Source organism: Patella vulgata, chromosome 6 (assembly GCF_932274485.2).
Source record: "Patella vulgata chromosome 6, xgPatVulg1.2, whole genome shotgun sequence".
In the NCBI taxonomy this organism is placed as follows: domain Eukaryota; kingdom Metazoa; phylum Mollusca; class Gastropoda; family Patellidae; genus Patella; species Patella vulgata.
In genome coordinates, this window is record NC_065884.2 from 6,726,462 (window position 1) to 6,744,518 (window position 18,057).

Here is an 18,057-nt window from a genome sequence, read left to right on the forward strand (position 1 = left end):
CCGAACATTGACCTGGAAGTGATTGGCAACGGCTTGGGCAGTGTGGCGAGCGTCGAGTCTTCCAAGCGCCTGGTCCCTCTGAGCTGTCGTGAGTCGTGGCATGCTGCTGACGTTGTAGTGTGAATGATTCAACCAGGTATGGGGTGCATTTTATAGGACTGGTCCCGGTGAACAGCACGTGCAGCATGAGTTACTTGAAAATCATGGAGAACACATTACCATCTCAGAAGTCAGGTTGCGTTTTTGAGAATATTTCCTGGGTTCAATTCCGTGTTTGAGAAGGAGCCTTATTGCTCAGGTAAGGTTGGAGATGTGGTCACAAATAATAAAAACATTTGACATATTTTATGCAATGCGTCTATTCAGATTAACATACCAACCCGACGTTTCGTTTGCTGCTTAGTATATGTCATGTACAGATTGATCGATATGGAAAATTTACACAAATTAAAATAATTGTAACAGACATTAATATTTAATGGAAAAGCCATTGTTAAACCATTATTAAAGAAATCCAACATGGATCCAGATATTCTGTCGAATTACCGTCCAGTCAGTAATCTATCTTACATTTCAAAACTGCTAGAAAAGTGTGTTCTAAATCAATTAAATGATCATATTTATTCCAATAACCTTCAAAATCCATTACAATCTGCTTACAAACAATACCACAGCACAGAAACTGCTTTACTCAAAATCACCAACGATATCTACCGAGCTTTAGATCAACAGAAATGTGTTATCTTGGTACTCTTAGATCTTATATACATATAGATCGCTCAGCCGCATTTGATATGCTCGATACCGAAGATTATGGTGTGAAATTAGCTTGCGTGGTTCTGTCTTTAACTGGGCTAAGTCATATCTAACCAATCGCACCCAAGCTGTCAGAATTAGAGATTCAACATCCGATGATAATATAATGCCTTGTGAGGTACCGCAAGGTTCTGTACTCGGACCTGTACTTTTTATCATCTTCACAAAGTCTACCATTAAGATTGCTGAAGGCTATGGGCTAAATATTCATGTGTTTGCAGACGACTCCCAACTTTATATTGAATTTGAGACAGACTCTCAACATTCCACGATACAAAATATAGAACTTTGTCCCACGGAAATTCTTGGTTGATGACAGAACATTTTTTGAAATTAAATCCAAATAAAACAGAAAATCTAGTCGTTGTAACTAACTAACAACTCTGAAAAATTGATCAAACGCTAGTTAATTTTGATAAAGAAGTGATCACAGGATCCTATAACTCTCGAAATATTGGTGCTGTATTAGACTCGAACCAATCGTTGAACGATCACATACAAAGTATTTGCTCCACCACCTTCTATCATATACATCGAATTTGAAAGATCCAACGCTATCCCAATTATGAAAATAAAGGAGAACTCATTCACGCATACATCTCAACTAAACTAGGTTACCAAAATGGTTTACTATACGGCTTACCAGACTATCAGATTAACAAACTACGTCATGTTCAAAATTCAGCAGCTCGGTGCCTCACTAAAACTAGAAATAGCAACACATCTCCACGGTATTGCAATCTCTACATTGGTTCCCAATTCAGCAAAGAATTAAGTTCAATTTACTCCTCTTTATCTGCAAAGCGTTAAACGGCCAAGCTCCATCTCATATAAAAAGTCTTGTAGAACCCTATACCACCAGCAGAAATCTTCGTTCTCAGCAAAAACATATTCTAAAATCTCCAGCTATTAACTTACAACTTGGAAAACGTACCCTTTCTTATACTAGCCCTTTTCTTTGGAATGACTACCACAGTCAATGAAACAATTACCGTCTGTGGGCCATTTTAAATCTCAACTCAAAACATTCTTGTTTCAAAACCCTGATCTGTAAATAATCAGTGAATATAACCAACAGCGCCTTAGAAACTGTTTTTGTTCTGTATTAACGCGCTTTACAAATAAACGATATCATTATTATTATTATCAGGATTACTATGGCCGACATTAATATAGTAATATGTCAAGTACAGATGGATCGGTATGGAAAATTCACACAAATTAAAGTAATTGTGGCAGGCAAGTAATATTCAATCGCCACACGTCCTATGTGTAGTACATATATTTGCGCCCATGATTTGGGTTTTTTGGGGAATAACAGATCGATCGGTATGGAAAACTTACACCAAACAAGATAACTGTAGCAGCCAGTTAATATATTATGGCAATTATATTATCCCCACACACCTTACGCGTTTAACATGGCAATTTTGTAATCGGCACACACCCTAAATGCGTATTACATGCATTTGTGCACGGTATTTTAGGGTTACGACGGCCGACTCTCGAATTGTGTAAGTATAGATATACCATTTTGTGAAATTCACACACATTCACGCCAAAGAACATGATAAATCCGTCATATAATTATGCATTTATACGTTTGTGGGTGAGGAGACGTAATCCTCCCAACGAGCCACGGTGTAAGACGCTGGTTCATTAATCAGGGTATCCGATCTAGGTGCTGGCCGAGGAAGTTTCTTGGGATTTCCAATCGCGGTTTCCACTTGTCAGTGATGCAGACAGTGTCTAGCCGTACACGTTGGTAATCAAGTAAAAGAACCCTTGATTGACAGTTGAGTAGTTGAATAAGAGTAGGCCGTGTGATTTGATATCCGGATAAAATTTCCCACATAGCACAATGCATGTCGTATGCTCGTCTTCAGTATCACCTGCAGTTGGTGCAGAAAAGTAGGACGTAAAACCGCATTTCATTTTGTAATCCTCCCAACGCATATTCCGTAACCTTTTTGTGCGATCGATGTTACCGGTAGTTATGTGTATCTCAGTCAGTCAATATGGAGAACCCGACAAAAACCCACTAGGCTACTGGTTGGGTAGAGATGGTTCCACTACTGATGTCTTCCGCCTTACTCCAGCCACAGTAGTAGCTCGTCCTGCGGAGTTCCTTTGCGTAAGTTTTTTAGTCAAATGACTACAAAAAGGTTACTGACCTACAGCTCCCTTAATTTATACATAAACTGGCCCAAAACTGTACTGCACATAGCTTAACATATAATAAACCAATTCCCATTGAAATAAAGGTGAAGCCTTACCGCATAATTATATGATATGAAACCAAACTGCTACGAGTAATTTTTCGCCTACCGAACTTATTTCATCTGGCCGGTGTCATGGCGGCTTTCACATTATAAGAAACACCGCTTTGAAAATGTAGATCGCATTACCACAAAGTAACTACTTTAGTGGTCCATAACACTTACATCTTGTATAAGAGAGAGAGAGAGAGAGAGAAATGGGGTTAAACGTCCACTCGACACAAACTAGGTCATTTCGGGACTAACATGGTTTAATTTTATTTCAATAATTCACTTGCGCATAGGGGTCTTTAGCAGTGGGGGGAAATCGGAGGACCCGAAGAAAACCAACAAGGTTGGACAGGCGACCCTACTCCTTGTCACGTACGACCGGGGATTCGAAACCACACCAGTTGACTCAATGACAGGCTTTCTGATACAGCGGGCACATGCTAACCATTCGGCCATCCAACCCCCCTCTTGTATAAGTCAATTGGATTATAACTTTAGCCTTTAGAGCGTCTTTATGACCTCAAGAGGGTCCACAAGCTAAAAACGTGTTTTTTGTACAATCAGGGGACATAATTCAGGAAACTATGGTTCGATATATGTGAATATCTACTGGAACAGAGATCCTTTGGATATAAACATATTATTCAAGTTTCATCAATATCGGATAAAAACTGTGACCTCTTTAAAACATTACATACTTTTCCACTATTATCGCACAAGGAGCGTCCATTTTCACAAAATTCGAATTCAACCATCATTAGGGTGTAACCATGATATATTTGAATAGTTTCGAAAGAAACCGAGATGTTTGGGTTGTAAACATACGTTTTAAGTTTCATCAAAATCGGATAAGACTTGTGACCTCTGGAGTGTCCACAAGCTAAAAACGTGATTTTTTGTACAATCAGGGGCCATAATCCATAAAGTTACAGTCCGATACATGTCAATATCGAAAGAAACAGACATCTTTGGACAATAAACCTATATTAAAATTGTGACCTGTAGCCTGTCCACCCATAAACAAATCGTGGACGGACAGACAGACAGGGACGACAACAATATACGTCCACATCAAAATGTGGGGGTAAAAAACTGATCTAATTATTTCACAAAGTTTAATGAATAATGATTACGTTACATATGCATGAATTAAAACCAAATCACAGTCTAGATATTTCAAAATTAATAAACAATTATCACAATTTTCCATAATATATACAATATTTCAAAATATAAAACAAAATGTTACATGTATATACATTCAAAATTTGTAATGAAATAATAAGATCCAATGAAAAAAGTTCTTTATTGTTACATTATCATCAACTCAACTGTCTGTGAAGAAACGATGTAATAACATAACATAACATAACATATTACATTTGATATAGTGCACATTACTGCCATGCATTCAATGGCGCTTCACAAAGTCTTACACAAACGTTAAAGAAATGCTTTACGAAAAAAATATGTTTTGAGTTTCTTTTTAAAATCCGTTACAGTTTGACATTGTTTCACACTTTCTGGAAGGGTATTCCCGAGCCGCGGTCCTAGCACACTGAACGATCTGTCTGCAAATGTTTTACTTTTTGTCTTGGGTATAAATAACATGTTTTTTGATGACGATCTCGTATTGCATGATGAAGTTTGGGACTGCAATAATTCAGAAAGGTAGACAGGGGCAAGGTTGTGGAGACACTTATACACCAGTACCAGTAGCTTGAATTGGCATCGGACTTCAACTGTCAATATATGAAGTTCTTTCAGAGCACCAGTCGAGCTATGGCCGTAATTAACACCAAGAATTAGCTTTGCAGTAAAATTTTGAATTCGTTGGAGAGGTTGAAGAGTAGTTGCTGGCAAACCACAGAGCAGACTATTTCTGTAATCCATATGGGAGAAAACTAAAGAACAGGCAATTTGAAGAGATGATTCTCGCGAAAGAAACGGTCTCAATTTCCGCAAGTTGAACATTGCCGAAGCAGCACAACAAGTCTTCTGGGCAAAATGACTCTTTAAGTTTAAGTTTTCGTCCAAATGCATCCCCAGGAATTTAACACGGGATGAAGACCCAACTACAGAATCCCCAACTCTTAATTCGTGGATGGTAGACTTGTGGAGCTGACGGCTACCACCGAAGATAATAACCTCAGTTTTTTCGTAGTTCATCTTTAGTCGATTATGCAGCATCCAGATTTTAACGTCGTCTAAGGACTCTGATACGCGGGAAGCAATATGAGATTCTGCATCAAGATCTCCGGCTTTAAAACTGTCATACAAGCTGTGGTCATCGGCGTAGCCAACTAATGTTTGATTGTGTCTGATGCAGGATGCTAGTGTACTGGTATAGCAGATAAAGTAGATCGGACCATTGATGCTACCTTGTGGAACTGAAAAATTGACATGTTTCACATCGGAGAAATCATTCTTAACTTTTACACGAAAACTCCTGTTTTGTAGATATGACGCCATCCACTCTTTTGCAATTTCTGCAACACCAAAATGATTCGACATTATCGTAAGCAAAAGCTTGTGGTGCACGGTAATCAAAGGTTTCTATTTCTAGAATTCAATTTTTAATAAGCTCAATCTTGAAATGCATTTACTAAGCTCCATCTAGAAAGCATTTTACCAATCTAGATCTTGAAATTTCTCCTGTACCATTTTTCTTCTGGTATTCTTCTCTAGATTTCATTATTCCCTACAATGATATATTTGATCAGATAATTTATGTTACATACAGTACACAACCCATCACATTATGTGATCAGCATGAATTATAATACCAATATAGATCACCTGAAAATCAACCAGGATGGTCTTCTCCAGGGCTCCAATATTAATATAAATGCCATTAAATCTAAAAATGACAACACAGGTGAAGTGAATACAGAGGACATGACCGTTCATGCAGCCGGAAATACTCCTGTAACAAGGTACTGCTTAAACTTTGCAGTACTTATCCATTTTTACAATCTAGTAATACATTTCAGGCCTTGATTTCAGTTTATTGGATTAATATATTAGGAGTTTCATCGCTCTCACATAATTAGAACTAAAGTTATCGTGTCCCAAAGCATCAACCAATCAAATTGGGCGCTATTGCACTTTCGTACCTCTACCAGTTCCCGTGGTCGTAGGCACTTGAAATTTTCAGAGGATGTTAAGGGGGGCTAGCAATGACCACACACCAAATTTCAGCCGAATCAATAAATAACTTTTTATTTTACCGACCTTTTAATTTCTAACGAGAGAGAACTTCATCCGTTTGACGCCATTTGCTTTGTTTACTAATTAGACTTGAATAACAAGACACTAAGACGGAAACCGACTCGAATAACAAGACACTTAGACGGAAACCGACACACTGCACTAGCTGCCTAACACTGCAGTTCATAAAAATTAATATAATTTTCGTATACTTTAATTTTTGCGCGAAGCCACCATTTTCTATAAAATACTATTTGGTGTTGATCAGTGGATTGGCCTTTAGGTGTGAATATTGCCGTGACCTTGATTTTGACCTTGAGGCCAAACTTCCCATCCATATCGGGGCCTTTGCGTTTATGCTTGCCGTGGCCTTATTTCCTACTGTATTATCAAAGTTAATGTTCGAGGTGAAAGCAGAGATGACGTCCTTCAGAAAAGATAATTGGGTTAAAGTCGTAGGTCAAGGTCATGTTACAGAAAACTAAACTCAAACTTTTCAAAGTCATTTTTGGGACATTTGACCTTGACTTACGACCTTGACCCCGTAACCATTTTCGAAGGATATCAACTTGGCTTGAATCATGGGCGTTTACCTTGGTCCTGTCGCACACTGCTCGATCAGAAAACGGTCAAACGCAGAGGGGCCCGTGCCCGAAAGGAAATCAATGGGCGTGGTCAATGTGAAAGGTCGTGGTGACCTCCACTAGTCACCGTTAACCATCCGTAACCTTGACTCTGACCTTGAGTCCAAACGTCCCATCCATCTCGGGTCCTTTGCGTTTATGCTTGCCGTGGCCTTATTTCTAACTGTATTATCAAAGTTAATGTTCGAGGTGAAAGCAGAGACGACGTCCTCCAAAAAAGATAATTGGGTCAAAGTCATAGGTCAAGGTCATCTTACAGAAAACTAAACTCGGACTTTTCTAAGTCAGTTTTGGGACATTTGACCTTGACTTACGACCTTGACCTCGTAACCATTTTCGAAGGCTATCACCTTGACTTGAACCATCGACGTTTACTTTGGTCCTGTCGCACACTGTTCGGTCAGAAAAGGGTCAAACGCAAAGGGCCCGTGTCCGAAAGGAAGTCAATGGGCGTGGTCAATGTGAAAGGTCGTGGTGACCTCCACTAGTCACCTTTAACCATCCGTGACCTTGACTTCGACCTTGAGTCCAAACTTCCCATCAATCTCGGGCCCTTTTCGTTTATGCTTGCTAGTGCAGTGTGTCGGTTTCCGTCTTAGTGTCTTGTTATTCGAGTCTAAATAGTAAACAAAGCAAATGGCGTCAAACAGATGAAGTTCTCTCTCGTTAGACCACGGGAACTGGTAGAGGTACGAAAGTGCAATAGCGCCTCAAATTGCTTATCTCTGCTTACCCTAAGTAGAAGATTCTCATCTTCTAAACACCTACGCCAAGTGTGAACATTCTAACTCAATTAAAATGATAGGTATTGTGTTCCAAAGTCTCGACCAATCAAATTGCTTATCGCTCTGCTTACCCCGAACATGCTCATTATCGAACTTAGTCAAGGTCAATATTGATGTAATGAAACTATACACCAAGTTTCATCACTCTCACTTAATTAGAACTAAAGTTATCGTGTCCCAAAGCATCAACCAATCAAATTGCTTATCTCTGCTTACCCTAGGCAGAAAGTGCTCATCTTCGAACTCCATCAAGGCATTGACCTAATAAACATCTACAAGAAGTTTGAACATTATAGCTCAATTAGAAGGAGAGTTATTGTGTTCTAAAATCTCTGCCAATCAAATAGCTTATCGCTCTGCTTACCCTGAGCAGAAAATGCTCATTATCGAACATAGTCACGGTATTGATGTAATGAAATTATACATCAAGCTTCATCACTCAATCAATTTGCTTATCTCTGCTTAACCTAAGCAGAAAATGCTCATCTTTGCACTCATCTTTATTAGGTATTGACCTAATAAACACCTACACCGTCACCAAGTTTGAATATTCTACCTCAATTAGAAAGAGAGTTATTGTGTCCCAAAAAGTGTGACGGACAGACAAACTGACGGACACACAGACAGACAAACGAACCCATTTTAATAGTTCCCTGCTTTCTTCGAAAGGCGGGGGACAATAAATTTTTTTAGAGAGTTCACAATACAAGATTCACAAAATAATACACAGTGAACGTTAACAAAGTGATGGTTGGGTGACTCTTCGAACTAGCCAAACCCTTACAGAAATTCTGACCTGTAGGGTGTTTATGAAGTATATTGTACAGTAACAACCATTAAACATACATTATGCATGAGCTAAAGCTGCCTATTGCAAGTCTTTCTTTAGGCCTGAAATGTTTTCTAAATTATTAATTAGACATTAATTAAAAATACATTATGTAAGATTTAGATAAAGAGCTAGCCATTATTGCTATAACAGTTTGAAAATAGATGATGTAAAATGAATAATTTGAAATTTCCTGTAAATTACTCTATTGCGAATGAAGATATGATCCTTTGAAGTTTGACAAGATGTGTGCATTAATTGCAACCACTTTACTTAAGCTAAGCCTTGATACTCCAATTCTAAATTAAATCGAAATACGGCTGAACCGTTCTAATCTATTTAATATCGGAGACATCCCATGGCATCAAGAGTTGATTATGGTCTGGATCAGTTTATTAATATCTTATTAATAATTTAGATAACTTTTCAGGCTAAAGAAAGACCTGCAATAGGCAGATTTAGCTCTTGCATAATGTAAGTTTAACTAATCATCTCTTGATGTCATCTGATTTCTCTGATATTAGCTAGATTAGAACGGTTCAGCCATATTTTGATTTAATCTTAAAAAGGAGGAGCGAGACTTAGCTTTGAACAACCAGTACGGTCGATGCAATTATTGCACATGTCTTTTCAAAACTTCAAATTCTAATATCTTCGCTGGCAATAAAGCAATTTGAATGAAATTTTCAATATTATTAATTTTACATTATCTATTTTCGAACTATTATAGCAAGAATGGCTAGCTCTCTATCTAAATCTTACATAATGTATCTGTAAGTTGAAATGAAGGCACATAATTAGAAAGTATAAAGAAATTACTTGAAACATATTCCCCCCCTTAAGTTCTTTTTGGGATCATTTCACTTCTGCTGAAGTCTGTAGTTTGATTTTTTCAACTTAAACATCCAACATCAATACATTCTTGTGTCTTTTCTCTGCTTAAGGAGCTTTATTTTTCTCCAAATCAACTTCTAAAAAATATAAATAAAACATAATGTGAAAAATTATTTAGCTACTGCCATGTACATGTACACTAACATAGTTAAAAATACCGCATTGGTTAACCTTCACTTCACTACACAAAAGGCCAATTCAGAATTAGATTGGAGGCCTTGTGCATGTTTAGGCCTATAGTTTACAGAAACTATTCTGAGATGCATCAATGTCCTTGTACGTTGTAAATCGCCACAAACTGGATTTGTCTGTTCTATTTCTGGTCAGTTTAACCCCCCAATTTATTTTTAGCTTGAGAAAATTGTAAAGTAAGTGGGTTTAAAATGTTTATTTCCTTCTGGTAGCCTATTCAGAAGCTTATATTCAAACTAGTTCAAAATTGCAGGGTATTTAAGACCGAATGCTGTTGCACATGTCGTCATTTTGCCAGGAACAGGCTATAGTTTACGGTACTGTGCATGCCCAAAGCAAGCTGGAGCCAGAGATTTTAAGACGGCTACAGGTGGGGTTGTTAAACTGGTTTATTTGGTCCCACCTTTGTGTTCAGACGATATTCAATCCAGTTCAATGTCAACGTCTGAACGCACTATAATATAAAAGGAGAGTCTTTGTGTGCTGGTAAATTTGTACAGATAATCTAACCTTTACTAATAACTTGGTGCAGTAATAATAAGCTTAGCTTTTTCTATGGAAAGAATCTGGGTGGCGATTAATTTGTTTACAAATTAAATTTCCAAAATTAACATAATATTTAACATTACCTCACTTTCCCTTACTAATGACATACACATGTGCTTAGGAATAGTTATTGGGTCCATGGACTGTTTTTCTTTTTTATATGTAAGGTAAACTTATGTACCAGCCACCCTCCTCCCTTCGTTCACTCATTGTTACCAGTCCATGTTTCCCCTTGTCAGTGAAGCAGGATGGAGGGCCTGACAAGGACAGCTGTCTAGTCGTTCGGATGGTACAAAAACCTGAGGTCCCATGTACACATTGACGTGCACGTTAAAGATCACTTGACAGTTGGAATTCAATATAAGAGTAAGCCGTAGCGCCACTGTCCAGGCAAAATCTTCCCTCATAGCACACTGTATGGCATATGCCTGTCTTCATTAGCCCAGTTTGGAGTAGAACAGTAGGACGTTAAACTCCATTTCATTTCATTTCATTTCATTTCTAAAAAGGCACAAACGTAAACTATATGAAATGGATAGATCGACTGATAGCATGGACAAAATTACATGACAATTTATACTAAAGAAATGAAATGGGGTGTTTATTGTCATACTTTCTGCAACTAATCCCACTAGTGTAGAATGTAGAAAACAACAATTGAAGGTTGTTTGGGGAATTAAATTCCAAATGGGATTATTCGAGCTATGGAAGACGGAGATGAAATGAAATTGGGTTTAATGTCCTACTGTTCTTTTCCGCCTGGGTTAATGAAGATGAGAACATGATATGAGTGAAATTTTGCCCGGACAGCTGCGCTATGACCTACTCTTACAAGTTATATATCCAATTCCAACTGCCACGGCATCTTTTACGTGCACGTCAATGTGAACATGTGACCTTGTTTTTTGTCCCATCCAAATGACTAGACAGCTGTCCTGGTCAGGCCCCCTGTCCTGCACCACTAACATGGGGTAACCACACCAGAGAATAATGAAACCGATATCTGACATGCAGTGTACTGGTACATGTATAAAGAAATTTTGGTTTGCCCGCCTACTCTTATTTCAATTTCAAACTGTAAAAGGTTCTTTTAGTTACCGGTACGTGCATGCCGTGTACAGGGGAACTTGTTTATCGTACCATCTGAATGACTAATTCCTGTCAGAACTGTATCTCGCAGACAAAATTCTTTGACCATTCCTGTCAGTCCAAATGGAAAGCTTCAATAAGAAAATACTGAATTGTTTCAATCACATTTAGTAATTGAACTGGAATATACAGGTCACAATTCTCTGGAATACAATTACTGCTTATTACTGAGCGATGTTTCGACTGGGCTTCCCTACTCGAAACATCGCTCAGTAATAAGCAGCACTGGTAATTGCAATCCATAGAACTGTACATAAATAATAATAATCAAATTTTTTGCTTTTTTTAAATAGAATTTTGTGATTCAAAACACTTGACAATGGTGATAGATTATTATCAATATATAGCCTATTATCAAATGTTGTGGAAAATGATTCCTTTTGGCAAACAAAGAAATACAGTGAAAATAGAAGGAAAAGACTACAAAATAGCCTTAGACAGAGACTGTGGTAATGGCTAAAAGAGTTGTATTTTCATATTGTGGCTTAATAATAATAAGGACGGACAGGAATTGACAGAAGACTTTGTCCGTGAGTGACCGTTACGAAACAAAACAACTGAATGACTACTAGAGCAGGTCACACTGTTAATTCCTTCCAGCTCAGTAAGACTAAAGTGTCTAAAAGTAGACTAAAACTAAAGCCGCAATAATTTAATATGTCATACGTTGCCTATCTTTTTGCTTTCGTCCTGTTTTCATATTCAATCTATTTTGTAAAAATCGAAAAATGATAGATCTATCTAATTTTGCATCATTGTCTTCTTTTTCAGTAAGGGAATTTCTTCAACACAGGCCCTTATAATAAGTAATAACTAATAGTATAGGCCCTAATAACAGTAACAATAAATAACAACGCATTGTTCCATGAAATCAGAAAATTTGCCTGGCCTTTTAAGTTCTAAGTTTTAGTTCTAACCACATTTGGCTGTGAGAGGAAGTAGATCTAGTAGGCTATGTATAGCAAAATTTAATTATTAATAAACTATATGAAATACTTACCGTTTGGGTCTTTAAACAAATACTGTAGGCCTATGTATAGGTCGCGAAACAAATCAACGTGTTCTTTGACTTCATAAAAGCATAAAAGGTTAGATATAATGATGCCATGGCCGTGGCGACATGCTTAGGGTTTTTTTTTTGGTTTTTTTTTTTTCAGTCAACCCGATTGATTCAGTTTCAAAACTTTCGGCCTCATTCCTTGAGACGATAAATTTATCTAACGATAAAAACAAATTAATCTCAGAATGTCTGATATTGTATTGACGAGACATTCGACCCATTACACGTTCTCTTCCGTAAATAAGATAATCCTAAACAGTTTTTTTTTTTTTTAAATTATATTATTAAATTGGTAACAGAATAATCAGATTCTGAAAGCGAATTATTCGGGTAAACGCGTCGCATAACCAGATCACCGCTCGAAATGGAACCATATCGCAAAATAGTTCCAGTTTTTGACTGGATTAAAGATAATAATTAATTGTGTGACATAATAAATTGACTTAGCTGCATTCGATATAAAATTTTGACAAGAAGAAAGTCCCTGTTACAGCCACGGTTATACCTTCATTAAAAGTCAAATCGGAATCTAGGCCACGACGAATCCCTAGTAACTCACCATTTTCAAAAATGACCGAAATATAAATTTACATTTGTTACAGAATCAGAATATTCCAAATCTTTCTAGAACTTTTGATTTGATGAATTTACATAGCTAACAAATGTTTTCATACTTTAGCATTGAAAAGAGATATTACGAATAACAATTTAACGTTCGATACATTTAAAACGAAAGGACAAATTACGTGGGGTTTTTTATTTTTATTAAATTAGTAGGCCTACAAATCGTTACTGCTATAGTCAGAAATACGATTGGAATAGATAATAGATAAGATCAGATTTTAATGTACCAAAACATCCATTAAGACGGGAAGAATACTCCTATAGTAAAGGGAGCAAATTATAAAATGGTGGATCAAAAAGCGACTCAGAACTGTTCGAGAGAAGTTTATGCAATGTACAGTGTATATGTTATAATTGTCGAAATTAGAATATAGGGACCTCTGAAAAGAAAGTTCATTAAATAATAATATATATGCATACAGCGCACAGTTTCCTCCTATAAATAGGATAGGGCCTTGATTATCTACACAAAATCTCATCTTTAATCCCTATTTTAGTATTATTCATAAATATTTTGGCCGCAGTAAAATATGAGTAATTTAGTTGTTTATTAAAGAAGTCCACATTTCGTCAATAACCAGAAAATGGGAATAAAGTTAGTTTTCCAAGTCTCGATTTATTTATTAGGAAAATAAAAACTATACGGCCCTTGTTAGTTGCTACTATAGTAGATAACAAAGGCTGCCCTTGTTAGTTGTTACAGTAGCGGTTAACAATTTACCCCCAGAGGCGCAGAGGCACCCTTAGCGCTGCTACGAGCATCTAAAAATGACTAACAACTTTCTACTACTAGCAGGCTAATAATAGGCGGATCGGGTGGGTTATGTCACAGACTGGGTGATTATTTATTGATTATATGATAGACTGGGTGATTTTTTATTTATCATATGATAGACTGGGTGATTATTTATTATTGATTAGTGATTGAATGGGTCATTATTCGATTATTATGTGATAGAATGGGACATTATTTGATTATTATATGATATAATAGGTTATTAATGGACAGATTAGATGAGGTTGCCTATGTATATTAAACAGCCAATCACATACATTTATTGTAAATCATGTGGTTTTTCTTTGCTTTTGGGGTTATTTGGTTGTTTCTAATTTCATTTTGTTTGGTCAAATGCGGTTACTGTTTATAATTTGTGGGTAGTACTTTATAGAGGAGAAACGTAAACTAAACAATTTTTTTTTATTGTTTATTGTTTATTTGAAAACTTATTCAGCTTTCTCAAAACTAAACCTGTTCTATTCATCCTTTTCAGTGTTCTCTGAGACAGTTGATGGTGAAAAGATATGGATAGATGTTGGAACAAGACCGGATTCAGATTCAGATTCATCGACTGAAGAGCCATATCCATTTGACTTAAATAAAGAAGCATACCATGTATTTAAAAATGGCAACAAATTGTACCTCGCTGTAAAAGACAAAAACGTTCATAAGTACAATTATATTGAATTTACGCTGTATATAAATAATAGAAAACGGACTCCTGTTGTATCCAAAAATAACTGTGTTATAAATTATACATCAAATGGTTGGTGTATTTACAATATTCCTGATTTGTGCACCGATGGTATAAAAGAAGGACCACCCGTTGTACATCTGGTTGTTGGTGATACGATATGTTATAAAGCTGGGATTATAGTACGAGACCTCTGGGGAAACTATATTATTGAAACGTCAGTTGACCTGTCTACGACTGATGAAAAAGACATTAAAGTGGTATTTAATGGAGTGGAAGATGACTATGACTGTGAAAAGTTACCTGAACCTGGAATCAATATATATAAACTGCAAACAGCTAAACGCGAACGTGAATTTATCAGTTTGGATGATTGGCTAGAAAATCTGAACATAAGTGTAAGTAACTATTGTTTAAATTCTGTGTAGGATCACGTGGTCGGAAACAAATCTCCGACTAGACAAAATCTCAATTAGCGAATTGCTGTAAAGAAGTCCCAGCACACCCCCACCCCCCAATAAAATCCCCAAAGAAGCCCCAACAAAAGCCGAAAAATCATATTTGTGCTTATTTCAACGATCTAAAATTGAACAATCGAAAGACAAAGATTCTTCTACTAGGTGCGACTGGAAGATTATCAAAAATATAAAATATTTAAGATGGATTAGCACATAGTTCGTGTTTGAGTTACTGATTACGACACAGGGGCTTGTCTTCAGCATTTTAATTTCCATATACACAAGCAAAAAGCAGGCCGTTATGTAAGTCAATAAAAAAAGAAAATGTGCAATATAGACCGATTGGTGTTGCCTGTTGGTTTGCCAATAAACCGGAGGTCCAGCAACACTTAATTATTTCGAATACATATTGGTCCGAGCAGCCTTTTAGAATGGTCCGAGTGGTATATTATTTGGCCCGACTGGTCTTGGTCACACTCACAGTTGTCTTTGATCGGAGTTGTCATGGATTAAGAATGATAATATATATATTTATATACTAATGATTGAACACATCAATTTTAAAATATTTCTCATTTTATACCACAGAGACCATTTAATGGAGTGGAAGATGACTATGACTGTGAAAAATTATTTGGAAGCAATAAACTCCTTACAGCTAAGCCTAGAGGAGATTTCATCAGTTTGGGTGATGGGCTAAGAAATCAGAACATAAATGTAAGTAACTATTCCATGAATATCTGCGTGGGATCGCGTGGTCGGGGAATAAACAAATCTCCGACTAGTTAAAATCTGAATTAACGAATTGCTGTAAAGAACCCCACCCCTCTCCCATGAATACCAAAAAAAAACCCAAAGCAAAGAAGCGCAACAAAACCGAACAATCATATGTGTGCTTATTTTAACGATCTGATATTGAACTTTCGAAAGACAGCGGTTCTTTAGATATTCAGGGATTAGTTGTTGAGGCGGATTAGCTTAACAGGGGCGTATCATCAACATTTTAATTTTCATATACACAAGCTAAAAGCAGACCACCATATAAGTTAAACAAATGAGAAATGTCCAATCTTGGCTGGTTGGTCTTGGCGTGTAATTCAACCGAAGGTACAGCAACACTTAATTATTCAAAAAACATATTGGTCCGAGTAGTCATAATGGTCCGATTGATTGTTAGTTTGGTCCAACGGTTCTTTAATCCGAGTTGTCATGGATTCAGCATGATAATATGTGTACATGTACTAATGTACATTTTCTCATTTTATGCCACAGAGACGACTGCCATCACCGCCACCACTGCTATTTCCACCTAAAAGGTAACAATACTTCTTATTTACATGAAAAGAAAGAATGTTAATATTACCCTTTTATTTGAAATAAAGAATATTGATATTAGCCTTCTATTTATAATAAAGAATATACATTAGCCTTTTAATTATAATAAAAAAAATTCAATATGTTAGCCCTTTACATGCAATAAAGAATGTTAATATTTCTTTTTTTATTATAAAGAATATTAATATTATCCTTTTATTAAAAGAATTTTAATATTAACGTCTTATTTATAATAAAGAATATTAAAATTAGCCTTTTATTTAATATTATGACCGTTTATTTTGTGTGTTTATTTTATAGTGTTGATGGTAAGTCAACAGTTTTATTTATTTTAACCAACATAGACAGAGGGCCTTGCGAGGGACAACGTCTAATCTTTAGGATAGGACGAAAACCCGAGTTCCGTGTACACATTGTCGTCCACGTAAAATAATCCTTGACAGTTGGAAATGGAAGTAAGAGCAGGCCGGATCAATTGCGCGTGACGTCATGCCATCTTTTTTCTGAGGTCGCTATAGGTTTTAACAGATTTTTTTCAAATTTGGTCCAAAGTATCAGTTGGAGTCATAAGAGGATGATCCCTATCGATATTAAGATTTCTGCAACTTTCCGTTAGACTGGGTGGGGCGCAGGTGTGCAACGTACAACGGGGAGGTAGTGACGAAAAGTAATGCGACGGGGCATTTTCGTAGTTGCAGCTGCCGGAATGTGCGTAATTTAAAAGATTACGCGAAGAACTATTTGAGGTCAAGCTTCGGCAAATCAATGGCATGGCATATGGAAAGTATCGTTGTCAACATTAATTGCACTGCTAAAATGTATTTTCAGATGATTGTATGTAAAACGTACACATTCATAATACCAGTAATCAAAATACCTTCAAGGCCAATAATCATTCGAAAAGACATTTTAGCAGAGGTTTGAGCATATTAGCGACAACGAGTTAGGGATGACAAATGATGGGTGCCAAAGCTCTTGACTGGGGATCAGACATGTGTCGGATTCCCGATATCCCTTGACAATCTGCGCCGTTTTGAGGCCAAATCTGACCCCGTCAAAATTCCACCTATTTCTAAAAATGAAAAGGGAACTAGCCGGTTGTCATTTTATTAATAATGATGACGTCATGCCAGCTGTGAACGACTTTGTTTAGGGTGTCTGAAAAAAATAACACCACTTAGGAACCGCTATCCTTTTAGATGTTTAATTAACATTATAAAAATTACATCTTAGAAAATATAAATGACGCATCCCCAGTAGGTTCTCTTATCTTTACTAAATTAGACCTGCGTACAATATGATGTAGATACTTTGCGCTCTTTTAAATATTCACATATTGTATCTGATTATAGGAAAAAAGAAAAATTCATACTATATAAGTGGATTATCTCAATTATTATTGTTGGCGCTTTTGACGCTGCAACTTGATTTAGCCGACGACTGGAGTCAAGACTGGTTGCATATTTTCAACAAGATGCTGACCATTGAGGTTTATTGTAGCACATAGCCGATCATGACACGCCAATATGATACAAAGTTCCGGAAATATTCCCCTTTTTTTTTGAGTTGTTTACATTATTCTTAGTTTGTTTTCATTTTAAGTGAAGCCTATACTGTATAAATAACAATATATTAATTTATAATATAGGCCCGAGACTGTGCAGCCCAGTGGACATATAGCTAGAACTCGGATCAATTCATTGGAGTTTTCTTTCATTTGAAATGTCTATGTATATATATTAGAGACACGGTGTCTCAGTGAGAAAGAAGTTG